The sequence below is a fragment of the Prenolepis imparis genome, unplaced genomic scaffold (assembly GCF_030444845.1).
Source record: "Prenolepis imparis isolate NDT839.2.m4 unplaced genomic scaffold, iyPreImpa1.0 SCAF_2, whole genome shotgun sequence".
Lineage (NCBI taxonomy): Eukaryota > Metazoa > Arthropoda > Insecta > Hymenoptera > Formicidae > Prenolepis > Prenolepis imparis.
Window position 1 is genome coordinate 13,740,039 of NW_028141160.1, and position 25,048 is coordinate 13,765,086.

Here is a 25,048-nt window from a genome sequence, read left to right on the forward strand (position 1 = left end):
TTAAAATGCGAAATAATAAGATTATTCTAATATATGTATGTATTTTATTCGTTACAGGTAGAATTGCGATACACAGTGCCGAATCACGAGTCGTGTCGGGAATGGCATGTGAAGTATCGGACGATCGTAATTATTCGTGTTTTCGTGAGTGCTACGAAGGACCAAGAGAGGAGGAGGAGGAGGCCCGAGGAGACATCGGGCGACAACGAGACAACTAGGTATGCAGAATAAAATCATTTATAACACATAAAATTATTTAAATAATATATATTACTTTTATATATCACGCTTATAAAAAAATCTAATTATCAATAATATTGTTACAATTTGTAATTAATAATATCCAGTTTAACATACCAGTTATATAATCCTAATAAATATACCTATATATACGAAAAATATAATTTACTAGAACAACAAATGCGCGCGCGCCATTCTTCTGTTTTACATATATTAAAAAGAATATTAAAAAAAAAATAATATAAAGTTTATTAAAACACGATTAATATTGTTTGACAGAAATCAGCTGAATAAAGCGTTAATTTGCTAATTTTAATTTGCTAAATTTTAAAATAAAAATATGTTATATAAATATGTTATAAGAATTAAAATAATAATGTTATGTAAATATTATGTTATAATATTTAAAACTCGATTAATATTTTTCACAGTTATCAACTGATTTCTGTCAATAAATATTAATCGCAGATTAAGTATTTTATAGTATATAATTTACAACATATTACTATTTTATTTTTCACAACATATTATTTCAAAATTTAATAATCAAATTTTCGCTTTATTAATATTTTTTGGCAGATATTAGCTGATTAAAAAAGCGTTAATTTGCTAATTAAATTTTAAAATAATGTTTCAAAAATTAAAATAGTAATATGTTTTAAATAAAATGTTATTGTTCTTTTAACTCGATTAATATTTTTGACAGTTATCAGCTGATTTCTGTCAAAAAATATTCGAGTTTAAAGTATTATAATATATTATTTGCAACATTATTATTTTAATTTTTATAACATATTTTCATTTTAAAATTTAATTAGCAAATTAACGCTTTAATCAGCTTATTTCTGTCAAGAAATATTAATCGAGTTTAAATAAACTTACCATATTGTCCTACGATTACCATTGTTTTCAGGGTAAATTCTAATAGAAAATTCTCTCTATATACATGTAAAACACGTGTTGTATGTTTCGCATAGTCTGATGTCTCGAATATCTTTTAACATTGCAGATGTCGAGTCGCAAGTGCAAGCTGAGATAAGTGTCGCAGGTACCTTCAAACGTCGCGTGTGACGAGCCAGGAGTGTCGAATCTAGCGACAAACGAACGTCTCGATCTACCCATTGGATTACGCCGCGAGTGTCGAATCTAGCAATGAACGAACGTCTCGATCTACTCATTGGATTACGCGGTCGGGCATCCGCGATTATTTAAAATTGTCGTTCGTTGCTTCGCGAAGTGTTTGTCGTGAGACGTTTCTCCAAACACGTATTTCGCGCAATTTATAATAAATATCGCGGGTACCTGCCGCGTGTGACGAGCCGTGAGTGTCGAATCTAGCAATGAACGAACGTCTCGATTTACCCATTGGATTACGCGGTCGGGCATCCGCGATTATTTAAAATCGTCGTTCGTTGCTTCGCGTGTTCGAGTGTTTGTCGTGAGACGTTTCTCCAAACACGTATTTCGCGCAATTTATAATAAATATCGCGGGTACCTGCCGCGTGTGACGAGCCGTGAGTGTCGAATCTAGCAATGAACGAACGTCTCGATCTACCCATTGGATTACGCGGTCGGGCATCCGCGATTATTTAAAATCGTCGTTCGTTGCTTCGCGAGTTCGAGTGTTTGTCGTGAGACGTTTCTCCAAACACGTATTTCGCGCAATTTATAATAAATATCGCGTGTGACGAGCCGGGAGTGTCGAATCTAGCGACGAACGAACGTCTCGATCTACCCATTGGATTTCGCGGTCGGGCATCTCGCGATTATTTAAAATCGTCGTTCGTCGCTTCGCGAGTTCGAGTATTTGTCGTGAGACGTTTCTCCGTGTCGGGCGATCGTAATTATTCGTGTTTACGCGAGTGTCGTGAGTGCTAACAAGAGAGGAGGAGGAGGCCCGGGGAGGCATCGGGCAATAGCGGAGTAACTGTGAGGTATGCAAAACATTTTTTTCTAAACTGCATTGTTTATAAGATATTCGATTCTTTTCAGACTTAAAACACCCTGTATACATACACACACAACATACATATATGTATATTTATATAATTTGAATATTTTGTTTTCAGATCAATGTGCTGTGTACTACAACTCCTATTGCACGTATCGGTGAGTGAAAAATTGTTTATTTTTTAGCATTTTTCTGTAGCTGTAATGGGCGTGTCAAACTGGTGTCTCATTTTTAAGAAATCATGTATTTTTAAATAAGTCATCAATGAAAATAGCCGCGTTTCTTTTTTTCATGTATGAATTTTAAATAGTATCAATTTGTTCTTTCGAGATACGTTTTCTCTTTTTATCACTTTTCATATATATATATATATATATATATTTCATATATTTTTATCACTGTTCATATATTTTGTTGGTAAAATTTATTTCTATTAATAGATAATAAAGTTTGAATATTTATTTATTTAAAAGATTATTTTTAAATCTCTACTATATGTTACTTGATCTACATAGAGCAGTCCCGATCGCGGTAAAGAACGTATGTAATAATAGCAGTCATTATTTATCTCGCGGAAGTTATTTATCTATTTTTTATCTATTTACATTCTCCTTAGGCTTGGGAAAATGCGAGCATAAAAAATGAAAGGGGAAGGGTAGTGGGAAATAGTGTGAAACAGCGACGCTTTACCGTAAATTATTCGCTTTGCGGCCAATCGCCGGCATTATTGAATACCCTCTTGGCAGTGGCTTAACGATCTAGATTAGAATTTTATAAGTACTGGCGCCATCATTATAAATACTTACAATTAGTCGATACTAAAAGTCAATTTGCAATGCCGTACATACAACGCATTTCCGTAATCGTAGCTCACATACGAATATAAAAAGATGGCTCGTAAAATATAAAATTCTTTTAATCTAACGTGTTTCAATTAATTTATATATCATTTTCTTAATTACTGTATTTTATTTAGTCACAGATAATTTTTAATAACTTTAAGAACCGCGTCTCATAAAATGTGAAATAATGCACTTAAAAAATATTTTCACATATTTGTAAAAAAAATTGTTTTTTACTTCTATATATTTCTGTATATGTATATTTTATATTTAACAAATAAATACGGTAACATGTCATTTATTCTGAAAATTTTGATAATAAGAAAACTTCTCGAGAAAGAATAAATTGATACTATTTAAAATTCGCACATGAGAAAAAGAAACGCGACTATTTTCATGATTTAAAAAAAAAACATGATTTCTTATATGTTCTTTTATTATTGTTAACACGAAAACAAGTATTCATCTTTAAAGAATTCCACGCGAACAAAATTTCCTCATGCTTCTGTGTTCGAAAAAATGTTTTTGGATTTCAATTATATATTTAATTAGATGATATATTATCTATTTTTATCTATATACATATTTTTATCTATATACATATATTATGTATATGTATATTTTATATATATAAGAGTTTAATATGATATTGCACAATTCTCATAAACAAATAATATTTACCGTTTTTGTATATTCGTTTTTAATGGATTTTTCATGATAAATCTTACGAGAGATTTCTCTCCCCCCACATTATAAATAATTATTCATATATTTATTATAAATTAAAGCGCATAGGAGTATCGTTTCTCTATTTGCCGCACTCTGTTATATATTTACAATCCATTATTTCTTCTAACAATAAAAGCATTCAATATGCTCGGAAATGTATTTTGGCGAAGTAATATTTCTCGGGAAATGTTACGGTTTATTACAGTTCGCTCGCGAATAAATAGAAGCCGCGAAAAGCGTATGTTTGCACAAGCACTTAATATTTTTTCTTTCCTATTACGAGCTTGCTCGTTACGTTTCAACGAACAAACGTAATTACGGTACTTTTTACCGTAATTGAAATACTTGCCGGAATACTCGCGGAATATTAAGTCTAACACTACATGTTTGTCTCTTTGAGAGAGGCTGTATATTTTCAGCGTAATAAATATTCCACTAATATATATTATATTTGAAGAGAGAGCATTAATAAGCAATAAATTTTTGTCTTTTTTAAAATTTTTAGTCTTTAAAATAATTAGGCAATGTCGCGCGAAAAAATTTCAAATAAAATTCTTACAATTCGTATCAACATAACTTGTCCTTCGCAAAAGAACTATTGTCAAAAATTAACTTTTACGTATATACATATCTGAAGCATATTTTATTTAGCTCGCGTTTTTTATGTCTAATTTGAAAATTCTTTCTTCCGTTTCCGGCAAGTGTATTCGTTAAAATGTATACAAATCATCGAATGCACTTGTCTTCGATTGCACATCAATTTGCCTCGCGTATCGCATTCGCCGGACAGCCTATCAATACCGACTCGTTCACATAATGTACGATTATTTCGATTATTTTATTACGTATTAATCTTATCCCACAACATAATGCATATAATCATGAGCCTATTATTTCCGCGAGTGCGGGCGGGCGAGTGGGAAGAGAAGAGCGTTCATTCCGCTTCTCTCCGCTCTCTTGGCCGTCGCATTTTAACAATATTATAATTTGGAGACCGCAAACCCCCTGACGTCACCGGGTGCATCGAAGCATCTTGTCGGCGCGCAAGCTATCTCTGCACCCTCCCACCCACCCCTTCCGAGCCGATAATCTCGATCAAAAGAATATTAACGGCCAACGAATTATAGGAATTTCGACAAATTAGATATTGAGCGAATTGAAGGATTGCGTTACTAATTCCGTCGAAAAACACGGGTGCGCCGATCGTTAGGCGCAAGATTTATTCAACCGAGGCTCGCTGTCACGCGGAGATCTCTCTCGAGAAGAAGAGCGATTGTATATCTTTGCAGCCGCGATATGTATATACACGTGATATACGATATGCAATGTTTTTAGAGAAAATTTCTAAAAATGTGACGTTTCGAACGCGCGGAGGTATAACGCGAAGCTCCGTTCGCGAAATCCTTTGTCTAATACAGAGAAGTATTCATTTTCGTGTTTACGATGAGAATGTAAGGAATCCACCCGCATTTAAATTGTCGTTACGAATAGTCGCGCCCTGCCCTTTTCTTGTCGGATCTCACGGCGCCGGTGATCCAGCCGTCGCGGCTACACATGCGGTCTTCCATGCCAATCTTAATATTATCCTTCGAATTATGGCCCTAATGTTATCCATGATACACGTTCCCTACACGCTACACACGTACGAGCTATCGACTCTAATAATCGAGTACGAAATTCGGAGCAGATTCCTCTCGTCGGGAGTCAAACTGATACGTATATATATATTGGGATTACCATCTGGATTATTTCGCAACTTTTAACAAACAGAATGATTTTTTGTTCTTATTAAATTTATGCAATAAACGATACAACATGGTTGAATTATGATTGCAAACATTTGCCTACTCTTATTACTTTATTTTAGACTTTAAATAATATATATTAATAATTAAGAACTTCTCAAGGAGGGGGTCTCTAATTAAGAAAATCTCTAATTAAAAATTATCCTTAAATTTAAAAAAGAATGCTTTATATATATATATATTGTTATTTATACACAGAGAATTTTCTCTTAGAATTTACCCTGAAAATCATGGTAATCGTGGGACAATATGGTATGGAAAGAGTTTTATGAGAATTTTTCTGATTAATATTTATCACAATAAAAATAATATCTATCACAATAAAATATAAAATATGTTTGATTAATTTTACTATGCAGTTTAATAAAATCAAACATGTTTTATATTTTATTGTGATAGATATTATTTTTTTATTGTGATAAATATTAATCAGAAAAATTTTTATAAAATTTTTTCCATACCATATTGTTCCACGATTACCATGATTTTCAGAATAAATTCTAAGAGAAAATTCTCTTAGTGCACTATTATATATATACTATTATTTATTTTGCTATATTGTATATAACTCAATGTTTTATATACAAGATATTTAAATAATTATAAATAGCTAATTTGGATTAATAATTTTACGAAATATGCGCAAATTGGACAGTTCAATTAAAATTTTTTCTATTACGTGCTATTACGTTTCTATTACGTTTACTCATGTTCGAGATAAAAAATGTGCGCCGTGCACTATTTTTTATTTTAGCAGAAGAATATTTATACGAAAATATATTCACGCAAAAAATATTTTCTACTTCTCGTATCAAGCTAATGACTCGTAATTATTCGCACAAGTTTACGCGCATCGAACGTAGCTACATGCGGATATTTTGCAGCGTCACGGACGCGGGTCAAGTTCCATCGCGAACACGACGAGACATTGTCACGAGATTTCGCCATCGTAAATCTTCGACGTTATATCGACGTGGCAAAGTGACGCGAATGATATTCGTCCATTCGCTAGAATACATTCGTACATATCGCGGCACATATCGTGTAGCCTGTCCTGGCAGGAAGCGGCCGGCCATACACGGCATAACTTGTAGCCGTGTCGTGATAGCGACACTTCATAAACATGGACTGGCGTCATGTCGCCGCGGTACCAACGCGAAACCCTTTTACATCGCTGATCGTTATCCATCCTCGCTGATGGCTGATGGACATCGACATTGAACACCCGTTATGTGTACGATCTGTCCCGCATAAAAAAAATGCGCCGAATACCGAAAGAAAAAACTAATTCACTGGACTTTTGACTTTTATTCCATCATAAATTTTCGACTGTCCTATTTGCGCATATTTCGTAAAAATATTAATCCGAATTAGCTATTTATAATTATTTAAATATCGTTTATATAAAACATTGAGTTATGCATAATAAAGAATAAATAATAGTACATATAAACCATATTTTTCTTAATTTAAGGATAATTTTTAATTAGAGATGTTCTTAATTAGAGACCCCCTGAAGTTCCTAATTATTAATATATTATTTAAGGCCGATTTTTCAATAATAGTTTAAACTTAGATCGAAGTTTAAACTATTATTGAAATACCGGCCCTTAGAATCTAAAATAGTAATAAGAGTAGACAAATGTTTCCAATCATGGTTCAACTATGGTGTATCTCGTCATGGCTTTCGCTTTTTTCCTTCAAAGGCTCGTTGACTTACAATGCACGGAAATTCTTTAACACTTGAGTTGTTAATCATAATTTCAGATTAGTTTCTTGAGCACGTATATCACATCTATAACTGAATAAAAATCATCTTTATAATCATCTTTATTTGAAAAAATGTATAGAAAAATCTATAATAATTCTTTAAGGTTTTTTTAAAGGATTTTTTTAAATGAACTGTTTGCAATTATGAAAAATATATGAAATTGTAAATTATTTATTATATGAAGATTTTTTATAAATAATTATATATTATTAAATCATAACTTTAACATACATTATCACGTATCTTAATTAACGTGTATCTTAATTTTACAGAATTAACTTATTTCTTTTAAAAATTATACACGTATAAAGTTTTTTAGTAAAATAATAGTAACTCAATGAAAGATTAAGATCATTAAATGAAAAATTAAGATTATCGCTTTAATATTATTTTTAGCAATCATTTTAATATTCGATTAATTTTACATAGAAATTATACCTAATAGCGTTTTCGAGACAATTTTTAAAAAATTAATAGAAAAACTTAATTTTTTGTGCACCCTGTATCGTGTATTTATGACGCGAATTCTTAATATTAATATTTGTGAAGTTGGCACGACATTCTAAGAATATTTAAAAAATACTAACAATAAGAGTTCTAATAGCACATTTCACAGTTCTACAGTTTTTGATAAAAATTAAAAAGAGTTTTGCATTCTTTATATTAAAAAATCGAAATTTAAAAAATGTGCTAACTTTGTGAATCTAGCACGACATCATTCTCTAGAAAATACTAAAACAAGTTAAATATTAATATTTTTGAAGAATTCTCGATAATTTTGTTCTCAAATTTAGTACATATATATACTTTCAGATCGATATTCCACTAATTAATAATTTTTAATATTTATGCCCCCCATTTAGTGAAAATGTCATGCTAATGATTTTTCGTAGTTCTAATAATAGTTTTTAAGAGTTCTATAAAAGTTCTATGCTTTAGAATTAATTCTAAAAAGAGTTCCGGTCATTAAATATTTTTTAAACAATTTTCGACAATTACTTCCAGCACGACATTAGTGAAACTGTGTCGTGTTGATAATTTTCGACTTTTCTAATCATTGTTTTCAACAGTTCTATAAGAGTTCTGTGCTAAAGAAGTATCCTAATTAAAAAATATATTTTATTAATTTTTAGTAAAATTATGTTCTAGTAAAATTGTGTTTTGCATGTTTATTTTTGTAGCGTTTGATGAAAGACAGGAAACACGTAAAGTAAAAGAGCACGTGCAAGTCCTGTCTAAAAAAATATATTGTATTATTTATTTTTTTTTTTTTATTAATATTGTTTTCTGTATCTTATATAATATTTTTGACTTTTCACGAAAGAGACAGACTGAAAACATGTAGATAGATTAAAGGAATCCTGATTCAGAAATATATTTTGTTAATTTTTAGTAAAATTGTATTTTAGTAAAATTGTGTTCTGCATGTTTGATTATTTTTATAATGTTTGATGAAAGACAGAAAGCACGCAGATAAAACAAAAGAGTACGTGCAAGTCCTGTCTAAAAAATGTATTATTTTTTTTATTAGTAGTAATATTATTTTCTGTATTTTTTATAATATTTTTGACGTTTCACGAAAGAGAGACAGACTGAAAATACGTAGATAGATTAAAGATTCTTAAGAAATATATTTCATTAATTTTTAGTAAAATTGTGGTTTAATAAAATTGTTTTGCATGTTTGATCGTTTTTGTAGTGTTTATAGAACTCGAAAATAATGGTTAGAACTGTCGAAAATTATCAGCACGATGCAGTTTTACTAATAAGTGTCGTGCTGGAGGTAATTGTCGAAAATTGTTTAAAAAAGTTTAATAATCGGAATTCTTTTTAGAATTAATTCTAAAGCATAAAACTTTTATACATTTTTTCTTGAAAATTATCATTAGAACTACAAAAAATTATCAGCACATTTTCATTAACAATAAATGTCGTATTGGGCGTGAATATTAAAAATCGATTTTAAAATTATTAATTGGTGGAATATCAATCTGAAATTGTATATATGTATTAAAATGTAACAAAATTATCGGAAACTCTTGTCAAAAATGATAATATTCAATGCGTTTTAAGTTTTAGTACTTCAGAGGAAAAGGTGTCGTGCTAGATTAGCACATTTTTTCAATTTCGATTTTTTAATATAAGAAATGTGAAACTTTTTTAATTTTTATCAGGAACTGTAGAACTATGAAAAGTGCTATTAGAACATTTTAGTATTTTTTGAAATTCAGAGAATGTCATGCCAATTTCACAGACATATTAATATTGAAAAATTAATTCTTAATATATTTCTTTATCATACGCGTGCTTTAATATTACCTAATAATTATGACAGAGCATTTCGATCATTCTTTAACATAATTATTATTTATTGTCTATAAATATTTATTGCAAATGGTTTGTCAGTAATCACATTTTATTTTATAATCGTCACATATAATATAAAATTGGTATTAATTAAACTTCAAAAGCTATTTTCTAAATATTTTATTATTCTTTGAGGAAATTTTTTTGATTATGTAATTTTTGATATCGATTTACTTGACATAACTCCGCGATAGTAATAAAAATAATGGCGAGAGCGGATATTGCGAACATTGACGCGATCCTCTGCGATTCATTTTCATGAGAAAGTTGTTCGATGAAGCGGAATTTCGAAATGGAATACAGTTTACAATTGGTTGTATTATAAGCTTGGTGCTAGAGCCGACTGTACGTCTAATAAGTAATGACGTAGGGACGTAAGGAAGCCTTGATAATTCTTCGAGCATGTAGCCACGCAATTAAGGTGTAACGTTTCGAAGTTCTGGTCGTAAACAACACGGGCAAAGTAGCGGAACCTTCGAGGCTCGGTTCCGCCCGTCAATTGTTACCAATTGTTGCCAATCAGAGTAATACGTGTCATTATGCCAAGAGAAGGCGCAGCGTCCCTTACCCGCGTATCCCTCAGCCTGATTACACCGCAGGTAATATTAATTTGGCGCTAATTGGATAGTATATCTGACGGACGCGCGCGCAAGTCAAAATCAGTGTTTTATGATGCCGATTTTAAGAATCACATTTTAGTTGTTTTATGATGTCTTTTACAAAAAAAGAATCTCTTCCATAAAATATAAATAATCCGTATCTTTCTGTATAAATCGTATAATTCTTTCTAAAATTTATATTTATTTCAACATCCCCCCATGTGTGTCCTAATAATATTTGTTATATCCGATATTAGCTCATAAATGTCGGCATATTTTATTTGATAAATTGAAAGAGAAGTTTATCTTTATAATTTATATATCGATTGATAAAAATCAATTTTGACAAATTATTTTGACGATCAACATATGATAATTAGAACTTTTGTCAATTTTCAATCGACGCTTAATTTTATTTGTTAAAACTGATACGCCACGCCGTTAAGTTTTATTTGTTGATAATTGTTTTTTATATCGCGCGTGCGTTTTTTATGTATAACGACTTACGTAAAATAAAGTCGAGGGGAGGTTTCATATTTTTTTCTATAATTGTATCGGAAAATAATTTTATGGTAAAGAGAGATTTTTTCTAAAATCATTCTCAGGAATTTACTAGGAGAAATTGTGTCTGAGACAAATTGTATTGCCGCAATTCACAATTAAACGCACAAGTCGATAACTGATGTAATTCGCAATCATTATTTCGTGCGCGCAGAAATGATGTAAGAATTTAAACGCCCACGTAGATATATAATGTTTAAAACTTTCACGTTCGCGTCACATCTCCCCTCGTAATTATAACCGTTCCAACATAGTGGACACACATTGACGACCGTTGATTAAGCGGCGTATAGCGTAGCGCAGTTTGCAATTCAGGAATCCGATGGGCTTAGACCATGGGCGTAATTCTCCGCCTTTCGCCGCGCCGCCAGTGTCGGCGGCTACTTTGTCCGTGTACCAGTTAGTTGGCATTTACATCGCGTAGGTGTAGATTTATTACGCCGCGGTACTAGTTAGTACCTAGAGATTGTCACAGGATAATCGATAATTGCCGCTTCGCGTCATAATTAAAATTAATTGCGACGATGTACTGATTTTATCGTCGTTTATCATTAGTTGCAATTGGACATATTTATTACTTTATCAGTCAATATGATTTAATGTATGATATCTCCTTCCAACGATCTCTCCTCGACACTTGCATATTTACTTTGATATTTTCCGAGAACGATAATACATATATATATTTAACCTTTTGTCTCAGACATAATCTCTCTTACAATTAGTTAGTAAATTCCTATAAGAGAATGATTTAAAAAAAAATCTCTCTTTAGCATAAAATTATTTTCCGATATAATTATGGAAAAAAAATATGAAACCCCCCTCGACTTTTTTTTGTAAGTCATATATAAAGAATGTGCGCGCGCATTATCTTTTGTGCAAAAATCTCGTATACTTGAAATGTTGTGGTGGAGAGAGTGCAAGAGCCGCGCTCTTCAGTATTCCAATTATCTACGGTTCTGGTAACTTGATGCGATTAGCATACGCGTTGAACGGACATCGGGCGAGGCGACCGGGAGACGTTGCGGTGCGTCGCAATTTTTTCGCTGCAGAAGAATACGCGAGAGGGGAAAGGAAGGGAGGGAGAGGTAAGAAGAAATGGGGGAGAGAGGCAGAGGAGAAATAAGAGGAAGAAAACCAATGCGTTCGTGCATCGCGTGGCTGAAAGTGAACCAACCGGTGGCCACGCCTCCTTAGACAGCCGCCAGCCAACAATTAAGATTTGATCGGCAAAAATGGTCGAGGCAAAATGGCGCTGGCCACTGAATACATAATGCCCACGAATGAAACGATCTTGACTGGCCGCGTCGGCGATGCCGGATGCATCTCGCGATCTTCATTCCGTTCGAGCTACATCCCAAACCGGTAGCTTCGATTAGGAGGGAGTAAATGATCGATACGACCGGTATAATTTCACGCGGGATATCGATATAACGAACGAAGACATTGTTATTCAGGATAATTTCGGAGAAGAGAAGTCTCGTCGCGCGCGAAATCGGATTCGTATCTACATGCACAAAACACGTGGAAGGGCGCCTTCGGAGAACTGATTTTAATCGGTTTAATATTGATTCGAGGGTATTTTATACATACGTGATCTCTCTTTCTCTCCGCACTATGATTGAATACTAATTATTCTCAGCTGCAACATTAGAAAACGATTTAAACTGCAAATTCGTCTGATTATATATTTGATTCTATCTTTTTTAAAACTTGTTTCGCACATATACGAATGTGCTAGCACGTAGTATAGTGCTCTCAAAATCGATGTTGATTACTTGATTTAGATAACATTTGTCCCATTAACATGCTCGACAATGAACGCCTGCGGATGGGCAACCAAGCGTGCATCGCTGCAGCGAGTTATTTCTATCGAAATCCGACCATCTCGTAAAAATAATTGATATCCACAAAGCAATCATGCGCGCGAGGAGACTTTCCAACGACTCGATGCGCGATAGGAGATCGGTTTGTGTGAAATAAAAGTGCGGTGAAAAAAATACACACGAGCGTCGTTATGCGGATACATCAATCATATCGATAGCGAACTAAGCCGTCAATCTCGACGCATGATCGGTTGTGCCCTTAACACATTCGCGTATACATATCGAATCCTCACGAACGGATCCTCTCCCTTCTTACATTCCCTCTTTGTCCTCGTTTCCTCTCGCCAGCGGTATTTCTCTCTTTTTCTTTTTCCATTTCTCCCACCGACTCGAAGGAAGAGAGCCTCTCCGGGACTCTGCGGATTAAAATTGCAGGAGCGATTTCACGAACTCACGATATCGGCGAAAACGCCACCGAGGCTCTAATCATGGCGAATACACGGCGCGCGGTAGCCGCTACCACGTTTTACCCCTTAACTCAAGACTCTCATTACACTAATGTCCCACCAATCATCGGCCCTCAGTCGGCGGTACTCTCTTCCCCTGCCTCCCCGAGAAACCCTCCCCCTCCGCGCGTCTCTCAATCACTTCAATCAGAATCATGCAAACCGACGAGAAAATCAAATTCCTCGACCCCGCCGGGGCGCGTGACTATACCGCGAAGATATGCGATCGATTTCTGTGAAACGCGATCGGCGTATTCTGCAAGTTAACTGTAAATTGCCACGTGATTCGGGTTTATTTTTTCAGAATTTTTAATATTTTATTTCATCTTAATCGCTCTTTAGATACGTCGAATTATATAATAAAAGATTTATTGTTTACAGTTTTTTTTTTTATACGAAGATTATAGTCGAACGAAACGCAGGTGTATTTTCGCCTACACGACGCGGTCTTTTCTACGGCACGGAAAGACCGCAATGGCCTATCGAGGTTCTTAACAGGGTACTTCGCGAAATAGCCGAAGAAATGCTCTTTAGCATACCGGGAGGGCCAACCGTTAAGGCGGTCGTTAAGTTTATGGGGGAGCGCGAGATGCGAGAGGTTGGCAATTAGATGCCTCCTGTGAACACTGTGATCTTCGCCACGCGAAAGAAAACGACCGCGCGCGCGCAAGGCTCCTGTATATATATATATATAAAAGTTCCTCCTTTGTACGCTGAAACGAGGCGCTGTTATATGCACGCGGACGCGATCGGGAAAGGAAATTGAAATTGACGCGAATGGCTCCCCCCGTCCCGTGTGATTCACGCTCACCGGATTCGAACCATTTTATTGCCCATCGACATCGTTTTCCATCGGTCGAAGACGCGATTAAAATCGGCATGCTCGGTGTAAAGAAAAAAAAAAGAAAAGAAAAAGAAAGAAATACGAAGCACGCGAGAGTCGAAGTCGATCGTACGATGCAATTCGTTACTTGGAGAATGTTGCTATGCGCGCGGCATCGCGCGCCGGGATTATAATTTTACATGGCTGCGCCCGATAATTTACATAAATTGGCTTGTAACATTACGAAAGCGCCGTCGGCGCCATTAAAGGAATGTTTGCTCGCGAACCGCGTACGTGTCACCACCGCGCGATACACAGGCCCGGTTTCGTCGATTAAATTTAATCGTAGTTTCATCGATATACATATACATACCATGTCTCTCTCTCTTTAGATCGCGTTACTGCGACCGCGATATACATTGAAAAGAAAAATTTTAGTTCACCAACTAAATATTATATAGGTTCTCCGATAGAACCGGTCCGTGATCTTAAGAGATTATCCGAAGATCGCAATTGAAAAGGGAAGAAAAATTTAGACGCGTCGCGATAATCGAACGTGCCATTTTTCCGCGCAAGCGAACGACAAAGATATCGAAGGCCGATTCCATCGACAATTACGAGAAAAAGTAACCTCGATTGGGTTAAAATGACGTTGGATGGAAACGTTCGACATTCTAAATTATACATAGCAACGTAATCGATCCATATGGCTCGCATTAATGGACATACCCCATCATTTTATCGTATTGTAGCACGTTTGATACAAATCCCGGAAGGAGGGTGTGGGGGAAGGGGGAAGGGGGTAGAAACTTTTGCGCTTCTCCCATCTCATGCTTATTCGCGCGGTGAAAATGGCGCTGAGAGGGAGACAAGACCAAAGGCAAGACCGCGGCAAAGGCTATGCTTCGCAGGCCCGAGAGAGCAGCCAACCACTTATCATTAGCCGCATCTTCCGCTGGGCAGTCAGGGTAATTGTTTCCTCCGGTTTATAGTTTTATTCCGACTCACCGGCGCGATGATATCTCTCCTCGTTTTATATTCCTCGAGGCTATATCGGTCGCATCATGGCCGCGCGTCCGCCTTTCTTCTTTCTTCGGTGCAAGCTCGACCTAACTCTCTTACGCCTCTCCGTTTCCTTCAGCATCCGTCTGCCTTCCATTCCATAGTTTCTCTTTTGCGTAGACCGCTCCGTTTTACCTCTACGACGACGGGATCGTAGAAACGAATTGAATTACGAGATGTCTCGCATAATTCGAAACTCGGCGAAACTTTCGCACGCGATGCGAAGGTAAATCCTCCGGAATTACGGCAACGAGAGATTCGTTGACGAGTTCGCCGATTAAGCGATATATCAAAACGGAATTGACAACGTGGCATTGAATCTTGCTCCAGTGCTTCTTCCCCAAAAGCGTGTCTCGGCGAGGAGAAGGAAAACCAGTGGTGGGATTCATCCACCGGAATGGCGCATCCTTCCTCGAGCCGAAGGAAGCCAGAGGGGTGGTTGGCACCGTCGCGATTGCGGCATTAAACCTCGTCTAGCGCGATATATGGAAATATCCGAGCCGCTTGTAATAACATGGCATCGTCTCATAAACGGCGACGAGGACCTCCTTGCAAAGTATTTTCGTGGAAGCCGCGCCGCGCTCCTTCTGCCTTGAAAATTAAGAGTCTCGCGTACGAAGGGCGGTGCTCTCGAAATGGGGCCTATCGTTTAAGCCGGATCTCCATGCGAGATTACTGCCCCCGGGGGTGGCCGCAACGGCGGCGGTGATGGAGGCGGCGGTGTCGGCGATGGTGTGCCGGGTGTGTTGCTGGTAGCGTCGACGGTGTGGTAGTTGTTCGCTGAAAAGGCGGACTCTGGGGAATCCCCACCCATGCATAATCTAAGTGGCTTTTATATATGCATGGCCCGCGGTCGCGATAAGCCTCGTGTAGATGTTCGCCGAATGGCGATGAATAGCGCAAACGCTTTGAAGCACGAGTATCCGACGTATCGAAGATATTCGCGCGATATAGACTGGATAGACTATCGCTCTAATTCGATTCAATGATTAAAATTATTTATTTAACACGAATTTTTTGCCATTTTATATAATTCTCTAAATTCCGAAAATCTCCGAAGATCGACAGATTAATTACAGCTTAATATTTTTGCGACATTATAAATTTTTTGCGCCACTCCCAGACTTTTTGTGCTCGCGCAAAATCGATTTGAGATTGATACATTCTTATTGTGCTCGAACGTAAGAGAGAGGGAACAAATCACATATAGAATACAGTTACAAGGGTATTAGGAAGAATTCGACAACGCGTGCCGACGTGAAATTTTGGGAGGGTGTGTCGTGTGGGCGTGAGGGTGTCGCAGCTGCCTCTCTGCACTATGTGCACGCGCCCCGCATATTGCTCGTTGAATACGCACGCTCCAACGCGGATACACGTTGTTGTATTTGTACAATAAAATATATACAATACGATAGATCCGGCATCACGCGTAATGTAACTTTGCGTTTCGCGCTCGCCTTCGTCCAAGGTGCATCATCGTCTTACACAAGTTTCCCGACGTACAAAATGACGAAAATCGAGCCACTATCCCGTTAGACGTAAAATCGCCTATTACCGGGTCGCGAAAGGAGAAGCTCTTCGGGATGCGAAAGAGTCTCAAGTGACAGGAAGTGACGGGCACAGAAGGGAGAGAAAAGCGCTTTTCTGCCGACTTCCGGGTTCTTCTTCGGTATTTTATTTCGGCTTAAAGAAATATATCCCTTTTTTCGTTGAGTATGTCATCTTTGATATATCGATGTAACAAATTTTCGGCTTTGCAAGAGTGTCGTTACAATCGTAATTTTCGATTTATTTTAATACACGTGTTATAAAGGTCTTGAGAAAAATTTTATCTTTACGTCGGTCTTCTTTCGAAAATGACAATTAGAAAAACATCGTGATCTCGACGATATTTTCGATGGCGATCACCGGCGTTACTAACAGCCTTTTCATCTTCGATCGTTACGCGTTTTTTTTTCTTTTCTTTTTTTTGATAGGCGAGCGAATGCCCACGCGCGTATACACTGTGCCCGAAAGCAACCGGATCTGAAGCGGGAATAATTTGCCTCCTACCAGCACAAATTCTAATACGCAAGGCGGGCACGGTAATGACTACAATCATCCGGGACCGTACAATGCTATCTGATCGGATCACAAAATGGGCACGTCGTTGTTTTCAAAACAGGTATGATTGTAGAGCTTTTGCGACGCTCGGCAGATGCTGCGCCCGAAAATGCCCTGTATAATAATAGAAATTCGTTGTCGTAAATTCCGATGATTTCGAAACAACCGAGGTTGAGGTGCGACTTCCTTGTCAATAAAGATTGCTTCAAATATTTCTTTCTCGCCTTCCGATTCGCTTATTTCCCCGTAGACGCGTTTATTAAAAATGTGTCCGCCTAACGCAAGGCGGAAAATATTCATGTTCAAGCTCATTCATTTTCGGGATATAATCTAGTCGCAGGTACTGTTATGTCGTTTCTTTGCCATTGAGCAGATCGATTGACGACGGAATCGCGAATCTCGTGTTACGGTCCGGCTCTCGATAAAAGACCGAGGAAATGCGCTACAATAACGAAAGGACGAAGGCGTCGTCGAACGCGGAAGTGTCGAGCATTCGAAAAGGGACGACGGATCAATAGAAATCGTTACCCTGAAAAGATCACTCGTGGTCGCGGCGACGATCTAGAAGCAAAGCAAAGCAGCGGCTTTGAAGCGTACCGCCGTATATATCGCGAATGCGTTCCTTCCTCGTTTTAGCCGCCTTTAAGCAGCCATAATGGTGACTTGGGAATATCAGATCCTGTTCGTCATTGTTGCCCCCGATGCATCATGCGCCGTGCATGATGCGGTGAAACTTCGGCTCTACTCGTATCCGTCGATCGATCATTCCGTGCATTACGTTATGCAATGACACTTTTGAAAAATTGCTTGAAAAAATTTTAATATTTATACCCTAAACATTGCAAACATAATTTAATTCTTCGATTATATGATTATCTGAATGTAATCTAAATAAGATTGCAATTTCTGGGAACAGAAAAAAAATTGCATCTCTAAAATATATTTTATACACGGAGAGAATTTTGTTGTTAGAATTTATCCTGAAAATCATGGTAATCGTGGGACAATATGGTATGGAAAGAATTTTATGAAAATTTCTCTGATTAATATTTATCACCATAAAAATAATAATATCTACACGTTAAAATATAAAATATGTTTGATTAATTTTACTAAACTGTACAGTAAAATTAATCAAACATTTTATATTTTATTGTGATAGATATTATTTTTATAGTGATAAATATTAATCAGAGAAATTCTCAAAATTCTTTCTATATACCATATTCTCCCACGATTACCATGATTTTCAGGATAAATTTCAAGAGAAAATTCTCTCTGTGTACGTATATAAAGTATACGTACGATGTTATACGTTACTCGTTTTGAAAACATGTACAAGAAAATTAACATGTAATTATTAATTATAATAATATTTTACTCTAGTACTATTGCATTTGCATCTGAAATGAAGTCTCATCGCGCACAGTTTTCTTTACTGTTAACCGACGTGAACTAACCTTTGCGAGCGTTTTTTGTTTGAATCGTTCGAATTGTAAATCTGCAATTCATAGCTTCCTTGAGCTCAATCATAATTACATGATTAATCTGCGGAATATGAAGAGAGAGAGAGAGCGGGATAGGGAAAGAGAGAGAGAAAGTAAGAGAGAGAGAGGAAGGATACATAATTTATGCAACTCTGCTCGTTCGTTGTTACTCGTGTAACCGCGAATTGCGTACTCATATTCATTATGACATACCTAAGACGTTTTTGTGTCTATATACTTATTAATTCCACTTGTATCAATACATCTATGTAAGATAAGGATACTTTCAAATTGACCAGATCAACAAAAAGCTATTTCTTTCTTAGAATTTGTTTTAGCTATTATATATTTTTAATTCACGTATCACAAGATTTATTTCTTACGAGCATTTGTACACTGAAAAAAAGTTGTTAACTTGACTAAATCGTTCAACTAAATTACTATTTTGTTAATTGAACATATATAAGTATTTAAATCAAATATACGTTTTGTTAGATTTAATATGTTGTATTTAATTTAAATATTTCTATATGTTCAAGTATTAATAAAATAGTATTTAGTTGAACAATTTAGTTTCAAGTTAACAACTTTTTTTTTCAGTGTATGCATTGTTGATCATAAATCCACGATAATCCGATCGTGTGTATTTATTAAATTTCAAAATTATAAAATAAAAAGCTTGAATTGAAGTTTTTGATATATAGAATAAACAAATAAAAGTTCTTTGTACACATATATTTGCCTCGACTTGCGTATATATCTGCTAAAAAAAATACGCAATATATAATCATCTGTCACTACGTGTACGGAGCGGAAAGGAATCCGGACGCTTTCTTACCGCGTCATGTAAGATGTGCGTAAGTCCCGCGGCTGGCGAAAGATTTATCATGAGGTATCATTAAAATCAACGGTAAGCCTCCCTACTGCCAAAGTAATTATAGGCAGCAGTGTCGAAATTGCGAACAAATGGGGCGCTGTAAATTTTCGACGCACTGCGTCGCGCGGCGAAAAGAAGAGGAGGAGTGAGAGGTTCAATTATCGCTTCGTTTGCGCGCACAAAATTCCCGTACAAGAACGCGGATAATCATCTTCGTTAGCGGGATTAAGGATTATCGTCATCGGCCGCGGTGTAACCTAAGGCAACAACTTCGCCTTTGCCGGTCGTAGTCATCATCGTTGCTTTTTTTTCACCGTTATCTTTATTAACGAAAATTATACATTTTGATACCGCTCGCGTTGTAAACTTTCGATCAACATATATATCGTTTCTCTCAAATGGATCGCGCTGACACGTCTCCCTATATGCGAAAATCTCTTAGTTCGCAAAGTAACAAGTCAAGTTCTTTCTGGCGGAAAATAATCCAAGATTAATTATTATAGAATTAGAGCATACCTAAATATCAATTACTTAGGTAATTTGTTACGCTATACACAAAACATGCATGTACGAACGGATATATTCTTCGATTAAAATTTCTAATGTAATATGAAAGTATATCGCATTACATTGAACTTGTATACACGCTTCCAAGCGAGATTTAATTTTCTACCAGCTTACTACAGTTAGATGTAAGTCGGCAATGTGCGAAATAAATTTTTAATTGAACATAATATCTTCGAAAGGCGTATGTTTGACAAAATTTTCTATATCTCGTATTCGAGTTTTTCTAGTCGCAGATACTTATTTCAAACTACAAAAATATTCTATTAGAATTTTATTAAACCATTTTATTCTGTCATGTATATTGGTACAAGATTGTTGCTTCAATCGATGATTGCTTGAATGAATCCTTTGAATATTAATCGTGTTATTACCGCTTATCGCTTAAACGTTCTCGGAATGCGTCGACGCGTGCGATCATCATTCTTTCCTCCGAATAATATCGCAGTTATACCGCAGGAACGTCGCGAAAACCGCTCGGCGAATATCCCGGACGTGCCTGACCCTGAAGCGAGCCGCGCGCAATTCTACTTACCGTCTGTTTAATTCGATCAATTTGCGTTGCGGGTCGCGATAAATCCCGCTGGTAAATCGAATGCAAATTGCAAATAAATTGCAGCCCTACTCTCGTCATTTGCACGGCATGCAACTTCTATGAAACAATTTCCCTTCTGGCTTTCTCTGTCTCTCTTTCTCTCTTTTCTGCGCGTCTCGGCTACCTCCACCCCGTTCGCAGGCCTTTCCCTCCTTGTTCTTCCCTCGTTAGTTTACCTCCCTTTGTTGCGTACAGTCTCCTGTATCAATCAGCTAATTGCTCTACCTTCGGCCCAATTATATCATTATTTAATTAATTGCGAGTATGCAATTCTCCCGCGGCCCCGACTCGCCCTCGACTTCTTGCCCGCGTATACGCATTAATTACAACCTTTCGGGTCGTCGGATCGTTGGATCGCCGTTATTCCACGCGCGCACGACGTATGCAAATCCTATAAATGCGAGCATGACACGATCCCGCGCGATATTTGCATCTCTTTACGCTATTATCGGACGGATGCAGCGACGTCGCGTGTACGCGAGTCACTTTCCGAGTCTCATCGCCGATACAAGCCGCATCGCCATACTGCGGATTACATGATGGTATAGCTATCTTCGAGACGTATTTACGTCCTGTTTGCGTGGAACAAAATACGAAGGTGGCTTTTTCCATGACATCACTAACGATACGTAATTCCACGAATTGAAACAGCGGTATTTAGCGAAGATTCCATCGTTCTTTTTTACGTAGGGGAAGACGTATTATGAATTATGAAAAACGTTATTACGTTTAAGTGTACTCCTCGTGGCTTTGCAATAATCGCAAATAAGGTGGATGATTCGCGGTTGACGTCAAGTAATTCGCGCTCTCGTGTTATTTATTTTTCCGCCTTGTCTCTATTAGTTTAAATTATCAGAAAAAATAATTTTGCTAATATATCCGACTTTCGAATAAGAGAAATATTCTTTTAAATTTTTGTTTTATTAATTCCAATATCGACATTCAAGTTGGTTCGCGAACAAAGATACGTGTGCATTTTGCATCAGCAACGAACGCACTGTACAATTACCTGCCATTTTCAAGTAAACGCGATGCGTGTACGCGCGACACGAGTGAACGGTTTAGCGAGCGTGCACTCGACCGCACCTGAGCGTCGCCATCATTTCGACTTAACATCGATCGTAGATACGTACACGGTACCTGCAAGTAGCGATCCTACAAATGCATTATGCACGGTTTCTACGGAGAGACAGATAACCTGGGACGACTCGTTTATCGGTGCAATGCGTGTCAGTTGTATGGGGTATTCTGAAATTGATCGTACAAGGGGGGAGCTTTTTCTTGAGAAAGTGAAACGGAATAATGTATTTACGTGGAATAGCTTCTTATCATCTAACTGCGTGTGCAATTTAATGATTAATCATTTTCGCGTGTTGTCGTTTGCATCGCGATATCGTCGCTTGAAAGGAATTGTCACAGTTGTGTACTAAGAGGATTGATAATTTTAATATTTGCGAAGAGAAAATTCACCATTGAGAAAAACTATTTTGTAAAAAAAAATAATTTACTTGATACAAAAGATACTATCGTCACACCTTCACGATTGTTCTTATCTCTCGTCGAACACCGATTGCGTCGTGTAAAGCTTTCGAGCGTATGTAAAATTTTTTGGTAGTAACACCGGCGCGCTTGTGAAACATCAACGCAATGTCTCGGAAAGATGCAGCCGGCGCCAACGAATCCTTTGATACTCAGCCGCGCGGATGCTTTTTCAGGTAGCCACAGACGCATTAGTCGCTCCTCTCATTCTCCTCTCCCATCCCTCTCACCCGATGCTCTCGACGCTGAAGACGCAGGTATCTAAATGAGCTGCTCAGAATCGTTAATAGGCTGCGGACTCCGATGAACACGTGTCAACATTACCAATACACATCGGTCTATACATATATTCTGTACGAGATTAATCATCGACTAGCGCTTCTTTTTGCAAAATTACATATTCATTAAATAATTGCATGTATGTTAGACAATTCCGTGTGCTGATTACAAAAATTCGTCTCGTTTTCTATTTTTTTTCTTTCTCGCGAACTCGTCAGTTTTCAAAATTAACTTATTCTTATTATTATTATTTTTTTTTTTTAAATAGGTAGTCGATAATAATCGAATCAAGTTTTACCGCATGCTTGCTAAAAATCTTTGTTCATTATAAAATACGAGTATAAAGTCATCAACTTATTGTCAGTAAACCGCGAGAGTCGCGGCAGCGCGTCCTTTTTTTTCCTAAAGTACACCCAACCTTGGCGCCAGTCAAGGGAGCCAAATCACGGCCTCATTATAAAGTAATTAAAACCCATTACTAATGCTATCCTTTATCGAACGAAGCGAAAGGAGAGAAGCCGACACAATAAAGCGGCAGTCAGACCCTCGTCTTGTTCTCCGCGCCGCGCAGCCCGAAGCCAAAACCTTGAATTTGGCTGTATAATCCAATAGTAATTCAAAGTGCGACGGGACACGTCGAACCCTTGGACCCGTCAATATCCGTCCCGTGATGACCTTCGAATAGGGTCGTTATGCGTTTTAATTGAATTTGATCGAACGTAAATCGAACGCCACTGTCCAGCACTATTACACGCGCGTGTGAAATTTTTTTTTAAGCTTTCGCACAATCGCAAGCTCTAGCTCCGTTTTTGCGTTTTTTTAAGTCAGATATATAGAGCGTAATCTGTGACGATATTATCACACAAATGCAATATTTAATACATGGTTTATATAAGATAAAAAGTTATAAAAGAGAAATTGAATATATAAAAGAAAAATATGTTTTGAGACTTGTTGTACAATAATGTGGCGATTATTTTATACGATGCGATACGCGCTATATTTTCGGCAAGCCTTGTAATTTTCTTGTATCAAGCCAGAAGAAAATGACAAAAAACAGTTTCTATTAAATAAGGCCGTGACGCAGCCGCTGGCGCCAGGGTCTGCTCCGACTCATTACCCGATTCTTCTCGGTGAACCTGCATCATGCTGCGAGGTCAGTTTCAAATATCGGCAAACGATATACTCGAAAGATTTCTTGGTAGGATGACAAATGTATTTCATCCAGAAATATTAATCACATTCGTTAAATATCAGATTCAGATCAAAGACCTTGCGACAAAAATAGAAAAAAATTTCTGAAGAAATTAAAAATATATATTTTCTTTTTCTTTTTAATAATTTAAAAAAGAAAAATTTTTTTATAAATTTACACTCCCCCCCCCCCTCCATCACGTTAATCTACTCTTTTCAACAACTTTACTCGAGAGGTGCGACATTGCTGCGATCTTATCGAAGTGCTAAGCGTCACTTTTCGCATTCCAACAAAGCCGGCTTTGTAAAGGCAGTACCGACGATGGTGGAAAGATACAAATTGGGGTCGGAAGAGTAAGGTACGATCAACCGGTCGAAGATCTTATCGGCCTAATGGGCAGAAGCCATCACGACCTAAAAATGACTCTGTACCAACCAACAATTACTATTACCTTGACCTAACTAATTCAAGATATTTAAATTTATTCTTATGACACTTTCTTGCTTATATCGATACGCAAAAATTCATTTGTGTAAAATCTTAAATCTTATTATTCGATTAGAGATATATTTAAATGATTAAAAGTCTCTGTTTTATACACTTTTCAAAGCAGGAATAGCTGTGTTGCCACAAGGAAAATCCGAATAATAACAAAAAAGTAAAAAAAATATCTCGAATAATCAAACAGTAAAAGTATAAAAAAGATTACAGTAATTTCATTAATAAAATACATTTTTATTAATACGTTAATAAAAAATACCATATCAATTAACTATTCGGGTCAGAGAAAGGTAATCTGTTTCTTTCGGCTTTTCAAGCTCTTTAATTGACAAGATGAACTGAACTATCGATGAACACAATAGCTTCTCGAATCGAATGGTGACTGGTCGAAGGAGCAACCGACGGATTCTTTGATGGTTTCATCAACGCACAAAATAATTTAATTAGCCACTTCTTTGACAGCGTGAAAGTTCTTTTAAAAATATAATATACATATATATATATATATATATATAAAACAAAATATGTGTATATATAAATATAAAAAGAATATTCAAAAAATAATTTTCAAAGTCAAGTGGATGGAAAATTTAAGGATTCTTGTATTTTTTAAATGGTGCATTGTTTTTTTTTTCCTTAATTTTTTGGTCTCTGGTCTCCGAACTTTGACAAGTCTTTTTACGCATTGGTTGACAGATTATTTATCAAAATAATATCGCGGACATTATACTCTACCGTGCTTGCGAATCCGACCGCGTGTAACTCTTGTAAAAATCTTTCGATCTTTCATAGATTCACGCCCCGATTCTTGTTTACGTGGTCGTAA

General features: G+C 36.5%; 1 protein-coding gene across 3 annotated transcripts in view; it reads left to right on the forward strand.

Annotated features, from left to right (window-relative positions):
* The window catches only part of LOC145947640 (uncharacterized), a 189,224-nt gene that overhangs the window by 4,472 nt on the left and 159,704 nt on the right, over positions 1 to 25,048 (forward strand). For all 3 annotated transcript variants that reach the window (XM_083057434.1, XM_083057430.1, XM_083057439.1), the window contains exons 5-7: positions 58 to 218; positions 1,250 to 2,174; positions 2,310 to 2,349. The gene's annotated coding sequence lies outside the window, so the exon portion shown is untranslated. The remainder of the gene's footprint in view (positions 1 to 57; positions 219 to 1,249; positions 2,175 to 2,309; positions 2,350 to 25,048) is intronic.